Genomic DNA, 7525 nt, shown 5'->3' on the forward strand with positions numbered 1-7525 from the left:
CATCATAAGAGTTTCTTGTTTAATGAGATTTATGTCCATACCATACAATTATATTATGGATTGAAACACTATGCTCATATTTTTTATACCTACATAATTGGTATCACGTTAAAAATAATTAAGTTAGTGTATTCGATTATAAAATTAATTGATTTAGTTGTACTGGAAATAAAATAAATATCTGGAATATGTGTAGGGAATTGATTGATTTGAATGTTGTCAGTAAAATAATTTTATGAATAACAATATTATTATATAGCTAAGAGCAAATAAATGTAATATACTTATCGTGCTATGTTAGCATATCTACGGATACGCTTTTATAAAACCCAGTGGTATATTAACTCTTAACTCTTTGACAAACAATCCGTTCCCTAAAGATAAAAAAAATCACGGTGCGTGAGTCGTGACTCGTGACCTCATTATCCATGATAATAAAGTACTTTAAAATTTTAATAATAAAACCTAATATCTCACGGATTTCAACTGTGTCGTTAAATATTATATTTACAAAATTAAACTTTCCAGTAACAATTCATTAAATATATTATTTATACTGAATATAGATATATCAATGTTTTGCTCATTTATATAAAAAAAAAATCCGTTTCTCGTTTAAAAAGAAAAAGAAATTCGTTATTTTGCTTTTTATTATAATTACATTATAATAATAATAAAATGGTAAAAAAAAAATAATAAATACAAATTCTCTGATTAGTTTATAATATTTGATTTTGACAAAATAATTGCATAAAATATCATTCTGTTAGATTTGAAACTTCTTAGTTGAAATGGGTTTATTTTACTGTCATGATCTCATTAAAAATTTAAAATCATGGCTTTTGCGCATAAGTACTTGCATTTGAACTCATGGAATGATCACATTCATGTACGTTTTAATTAAAAAAGACACATTTTATTGTTCAGTGATAAATAAATTAAAATTTTTAGAAATGGCAAATGGATAAATTATTATTTGGACAGACATCATAATATTAATATGATGCTTGCGTGTTTGTACAAAAAAAAAAATGTACTATTAACTTGTCGTTTGTGTGATGAGAGAGAAAAATAAATCTAAATTCGATTCGGTTGGATACTATATAGGATATGTGCACGAAGAAATCTTTCGTGTGAATAAATAATCGGCCGACGGTTTATACGATTTTAATTTTAGGCGATTAGACCGATGACGAGACGGAAAAGAATAATAGGGAACAATTTAAACAACGACGTCTGTATTTGTAAGTTGCTCCGAGCGAACACTGGGAACATCCCGGTCTGATAACCAACGAAATGTTTTAATTTATTTTCTTATAATACGAAAGTGTAGATATATAGTTATACTTCGTCACATACGCGCGTGACATTAATAAAACTCCAACCAACGTTTACTAAACGAAAAAAGCAAAGTGAATCTATAAATTTAAAATCATTCAATAGGACTTAAATATATTTTCGCCAAAGTTAAATAAAATGTTAGTTTGTCATTTCCCCAAAAAATACTACCATAAAAAAAAAAAAAAAAAATAGTAATAATATTAGTTCACTCGAGCTTTAAATTTTTAATCAAATGTAAAATAACCAAATTCATTGCAAGTAATATGAAAAGTGGACAATATAAAATAGTATATTAATAATAATAATTCGAGTAGGTAACTTGGATTTATTATCTAAACTTTAAATCAAAAATTTCAATAAACACGCTAACAAGTAACAACCAACTACCACAAAAACCCATTAAAATCAATTTGAATGTACTATGGTTATAAACTAGACTAAAAGGTTTCGGGTATAATAACATAATAGGTAGAATATATAGGAAGTATTCAAGTATTTATTTAGTTTAAAAGTCCGTTTCAAAATACCGTGAGCAGCCATCCTTGTACTTCGCTGGTGCGATCACCCAGCATGGGTCCACCCGACCCACTTTTATGACGAACAAATACGCATCGTCCACAACTTCACAACTTTTCAACCGATTATTCGGAGACGAAACGTTCTCGGGATGTGTACCATCGATCAAGTGGTCCAAGAATGCATTTGCCGGTTTGCTTTCCTTGGACAGACAACGGGTGGCTGGACAATTAAGGTCGAACATACACGGTTTACCGCGCTCATCTCTGTCTGTGTCAAACTCGCCAATGTACGTCGGTGACAATTTGCGTGGTTTACAGCCTTCAAGTATGTGCATTCGATAAACCACGAATAAATAACGACTTTCTATTAATATTTCTTATTAAAATAGTGATATGTTATCAATTTTAAAATTTAAACGTAAAAAATTTAAAAAAAAAAAACAAATTGTATGGTTTTCATAGTGAAATTAAGGTTAAGTTTAATAAAATAATATTATAGTGTATGTTAAATAATTGAACGATTTAGATATTTTTTATCAAGTTAGAGTAACTACGTATCTCAATTAGTGTATTTAGATTTTTAAATAATTTCAGAATCAAAAAACAAAATATATACCAAATAAAATTGAAGTTAAAAATAAAAATAGTAATAAGCTTTAAGCATAGCGTTAATCTTTGTTAATTTCACTAATCAGACAGTATCTCACAAATATAACTTAATGAAACTTAATAACATTTATGAGCGTAGGTGTACAGATAATTGTTTTAGAAAATGTTAAAATGACATATGATAAACGTTCGTATTGTACGGATTACATTGTTTGTTTTTGCGTGCTCGATAAAAATGCATAAACCTGTTGTAACTACACCGACGATTTCACGTGATAGTGACAAATCGTTCTCTCTCTCTCTCTCTCTCTCTTTCTCTCTCTTTAATTAAATATTATATATTTTTCGTTAATTAGAATACCTTTAGTATGGAAATATCTTAGTATTTAAGTATAGTGTGTACACTATATGATCAAACGTCTGCGATTTTGAAGATCCCTGAAAAGTTTATAATTTCAAAACATTATTACTTAAAAACAGTTGCTTCACGTCCTACTTATCTATACGTATATGATACTCCTTTCCTTCACCACATCGGATCATAATCTTTTGCCTATAAATGAAAAATTACAATAAACGAAACGATACAGTACTGGTCAACTCTAGGACTACACTTAAAAATGTTACCATATAACTATATGTATAATAATTAATAACTAACAAGTAACAAGTAATAACTAAAACAACCCAATGAATATTGATGTAAATTACAGGAAATTTGATAAGATAGACTTTTCATTCGTATATATAAATTAAGTATATTATGAACTATGAAATATACCTAAATAAGTGTTCAAAATTTATTTACAGAGTTATCAATCGAACACAAAACACTTACAATATAAATTTAAAATATAATTATTCGTTTTTAAACGTGTATAAAATGAAGAGTTATGATTACCTTGTGTTAACTTTGAACGTTTAATTGTACACGAATTTTGGCATTTGCAAATTGTCTTTGGGTTGTGCGTTCCGGAACGTTTTATCGCCGGTGCTTGTACAGGAACGTATTGATTTATCGGTTTATACTGATATCTATTGCTATTCTGGATACGATTGAAGTAAATAAGTTACCACTAAATCGGTTTGCTAAGTTAAACGGACTTGTATGTCAACAGAAGACTTCTATGCTGCCCACAGGATTTGGACAACCATTGTCGTAGAACGGCGAGACCTTTCATTTAATGTACGACAATAACAAAAGTATAATAACACGTCCTATAACAGTAGGTATCAATTCTCTAGTATTGTGAATTTTTTTTTTTTACAAGATATTCCCGTTCAATAATAATAATAATAACAATAATATAATAAACAAGATTAAGTACTTATATAATATATTATTAGCAATTGCACATCCATTTTATAATAAATATAACCGTAAGCACGATACGTTTTACAGTTCAGAAAATAGGTATTGTAACCGTTTTAAACATTTTTTTCTAGGTGCGTCAAGACAATATAATTTTTGAATGGTTTTCTTAACTTTAAAGCGTTAATGTTTATGTAAAACTGCCAAAAAATTTGGTTAAAACTTCTAATCACCGATTAAAAAGATTGTCTAAAACATGATAATAATTTTCTAAATTTATTTGGATAAATACATTTTATAATTTTATTTTAATATAATAATTAAAATGTACTCAAATTTTAAAACGTACCTTTATCGTATAAAAATTAATAAATAGCAATAAAATATAACGTACACTATGACAACTCAGAAAACACGTCATCTGTTTCAGTTTCCGGAACCTCTGAGCCTGATCGGGATTCAGTATAACTTCGGTGAACTTAGATGTGTTTGCGCAACGTATCGCATTTGCTGTTCGCTAACTACTTGCTTATTTACGCTGATTATCGCGCAAAAGTTACGGGCAGTCCAACAAAAATCCGCGGGGCTAATCGCGAACAAGCATGACTTGCTGTTGGCCATCAATATTTCGCCCAACCAACCTTACCATCAGCGCAAAAAACACCTTTGCATACCACCAAATATTCAACCAGCTTCGGAAACCGGAAGCACACGCGTACCGGACATGTATTGCGTATCTGGATCTGATCCTTCAACGTCACGCGATAGACAACCCTATCCAAATAGCCAATAGGTAAATATATAATTTCCGGCAACCGATATGTCGTGGTCTGCTGCTGTTGCTCCTGTTGCGTATTAGCGCTATCAGCTAGAAAACTATGATGAAATATTGACGATTACGTTTTGTCAATCCCGATTCGCATTATCAAATTTTATTAAAATTCAATTCAATTTTTTTAACTTTTTAATTAATTATAAATTTTATTTGTTAAAAAAGTTTGTGTCTAGGCAGTATACTCTCTGTTTTATTTATTATTGACTGGACGATTCAAAACAAAGATTATTCAAATTGAGTATTAACATTTAAGCATGTATTATCAAAAAAATAAATAAATATATATATATATATATATATATACATTTACTTATTATACACATTTATTTATGGAAAATCTAAAAATGTCAATGGTGCATACGTAATTTGCACTCGTTGATTGAATTAAAGAAATATTTTATTTTTAATTCTTAATAATTGATTCTCTGTGAGTCTATTCAATTCTAACGATAGTTCCAAAACTAACAAAATAAAAAATGTGCATGAATACTTATTAATTATTACTTGTATTATCGTTACAGATATTCTTCGAATAGGTACAATTTAGGTATTTATGGCATTATTTGTTCAAACTTAAGCAATGGTTGTAATAATAATTAGAATATAGATGGTAACACTATTAACTAAATTTTGAGGTCTAAAAAATAAAATTACCATGCAATGCAAATAAGTAATAGCTTAATGACTAAAATAAAACTTCTAGCGTTTAATTGGAGTTTTTGTAATGGTGCGATGTCACAGTCGCAGTAGGTATACTTATATATGAACCGTATTAATAATAATTTGGACAAGTCTAAAGTATATTTATCTATTGACGGGAAGTTTCTTCTAATCTCGAGTATTTGACGTACAAGTACTTTCCACGACGTCTATTGCTCGCATTATTATAATATCGTACTGTCGTGCACATTAAAATAACAATAATAATATAAGAAGTACAATGTATGAATATCTTAACAATAAAATAATAATATATTGTATGCCAGATATCTCTCGACCGAAATATTGACTGCAATTATGTACATATTTATGTATTATATACACTGCTCTTCGATCAAGACATCCATCGAAACAGTATTTATACGATGATATATTGTATTTTATATAGTCTTCATAGTTCATATATAAATATAATAATTTATACTATATTATATTATACGCGTAATTATAATGACGTGCGGAAAATGCGTATCGTCACGACTGTACACTGATGCATATCAATCAAAAGATTTTCAACAAGTAACAGATCGCATAATATGACATAGGTAGCGATTTAAATATTATTATTGTGCAATTCATTGATTTCCCAAACTCATTATTATATTTGATGTACTTAAATACAATTACAGCTATGAAACGATTTACTATTATTAATATGATAAAATTAAACCAATGAAAAATAACGACCCACCAAAATTTCAGGTTCAGTTTCCAGCTAAAATAATTATACGTTAAATATATTATATAATATTAAGATTTTTTTTTTTTTTTTTTGTTGAGATAATAAATTGTACGGCATTACGCGTAGACAATATAGTTACATTTATGTAAATAAAAACAATTTAAATTCTAAGCGGAGCAATGATGTATTTACATAAAATTATAAGTGTATTAATTGTTTTATCTGTTATCAATTATTGGAGCAATAAAAATTTTCAGATTTTCAACTTCAATAACTTTTATGGAGGAAAAGTGAATCTAGTTGGTACTTTAATGGGAGTCAAAATTAAAAAGCTCCCAATTGTTTTATAAATAATTTAGAAAAACAAAAAAAAAAAACCATAATATTTTGAAAATCATGATTAATTTGATAAATCATGAACGTTTGGTGGAAATTTATGAGTTTTTAGGGTATTCGTTTTTAAATTATAACAAAATAAAGAAATCGATTTTGTCGAAAACTATTTTAGCGTGACAATTTCCGTTTTCATCGATTGTTCAAGAAATTACCGAAAATTTCAATTTACAATGTACCAACTAAAGTTGTAATTTTTTAACAAAAACTATCCTCAAAGTTAATAATTAAAATATTTTTAATATTCCAAAAAGTAATAACAGATAGAAAAAAAAAATCGGAAATAAATAGTTATGATTAACTTTTTAACCTAACGCCATAAATTAATTTCACAGCACTATTATTGAACTTATTAATGATGTTATCAGATAAAAATCGATCAAAAATTTCTTAATAAAAATACTTATTTGTGATAATGTGATAAACAATAATAAAATTTACATTAGCCACTTAAGATATTATAGAATATTGTGTATAAAATGCATTTATAATAATACGTTTAACAAATAACTTAATACCGCTTACTATATATTAAATAAAAAATTTTAAATTATCGTTATGATAATAAATTCATATTATTATTGTCATCGATTGTATGCGTGGTACCCGATAAACTTCGCACCTCGAATGTACAATGGACAACGTTTGAATTGTGCGCAACAAAACATGCGTCTGACAAATTTTTTGTCCGGTTCTATTATGTATGGCGTTTACGATTGCCCGTTACGGAAGTCGCTTATTAAGATCACTTCATTACAGAATTCGATGTCAAAGAAATATCTTTCGCAAATTGACAGCCGCTACACATAAATCATGGCTTTCCACGGTTTTCCAGGTCTTATGACTAGGTTTGAACCACCGGAGTACACGTAAAATTTACCTCCATTCTACACGACGTTACTATATTATCGGAAAACGTGAGTATGTACATGATGTGATCATCGATATCCCAGTTTACTATTACTTTGTGTTTGTTCGACCTGGATCGGCTTGGTGGAAATCAACTTGACTGCCGGCTCTTATTATCGGCAACTCCAGACGTGTTCCCAACGGTATTCGGTATCGGAATATGATGTATTTCCAGCAAAGCAGTTAAATTATGACTTTCCACGACG

General features: G+C 28.6%; 1 pseudogene; it reads right to left on the reverse strand.

Moving 5' to 3' along the window:
* Positions 1-1714: 1714 nt before the first annotated feature.
* Positions 1715-7296, reverse strand: LOC112592917 (annotated as a pseudogene).
* Between the last annotated feature and the right edge of the window lie 229 nt (positions 7297-7525).

Source organism: Melanaphis sacchari, unplaced genomic scaffold (genome assembly GCF_002803265.2).
Source record: "Melanaphis sacchari strain LSU unplaced genomic scaffold, SCAv2.0 Contig19_pilon_pilon, whole genome shotgun sequence".
Taxonomy (NCBI): Eukaryota; Metazoa; Arthropoda; class Insecta; order Hemiptera; family Aphididae; genus Melanaphis; species Melanaphis sacchari.